Here is an 842-nt window from a genome sequence, read left to right on the forward strand (position 1 = left end):
TTATGTTTGTATGAAGAAGTTTTAAAATAATATTATTTCAGTTTAATTTGTATTATATTTTTTTTAAGAATTTAATTTATATTACGTTTGTATGAAGAAATTGTACAGCATGAGCACAACCTATATTCAAGTATAGAAACCAAAAAGAAATGAAACAAAAAAAAAAATATTTTTTAAAATATTAATCATTAAAAAGAAACTGAAAGCAAAATATTTTTCTTTTTGAAATTATTTTCTGCTTTTTTTTATTTTTTTTTTTTTTGTTTTGTTGTATGGTTTTTTCGTTCAAGTTTCTGGCGATCGTCAACTCTGGGGTGTATAGGCAGCTTCCTGTGCATCGTTTGCATCGGCGTGTGTTTCAGAAAGCAGAAGAAAGCTGTTGTTTTTTTGTGGAAAATGGATGAATTATAGTTAATATAATTATTTAAATAATTTAAATAATTAAATTATTTAAAAATGCAATTGTATTTCCGTCGATTTGTTGAGATCATCGGCTTTATATCTCTGATTTCTGCGCGACGAGTTGCGGCACTGAAAGCAGTACGAATTCAAGTGGAAACCATGAATAAAACCACCGATCTTTTTGATATTTTTTCTTCAGAAATCTTGGCCAATTAAATTTAAACAAAATGCACAAACTTTGCCGTCTATAGAAGTCAAACTCTCTCCCCCAGATGACGTGAGGAGGCTGCTGCTGCTGCCTGTGTATGCAGTATTTCATGTTTTTCTTCTTTTATATATCATCACCATCCTCGCTTTATATTCATAATTATAATTTTATTTTTTTTTTTTATTTTTTTTTTTTTCAGCCTCTGCCACAAGTCACAGCAGAAGTACTTCTT

This window comes from Eimeria mitis, genomic scaffold (genome assembly GCF_000499745.2).
Source record: "Eimeria mitis Houghton genomic scaffold, Emh_scaff508, whole genome shotgun sequence".
Lineage (NCBI taxonomy): Eukaryota > Apicomplexa > Conoidasida > Eucoccidiorida > Eimeriidae > Eimeria > Eimeria mitis.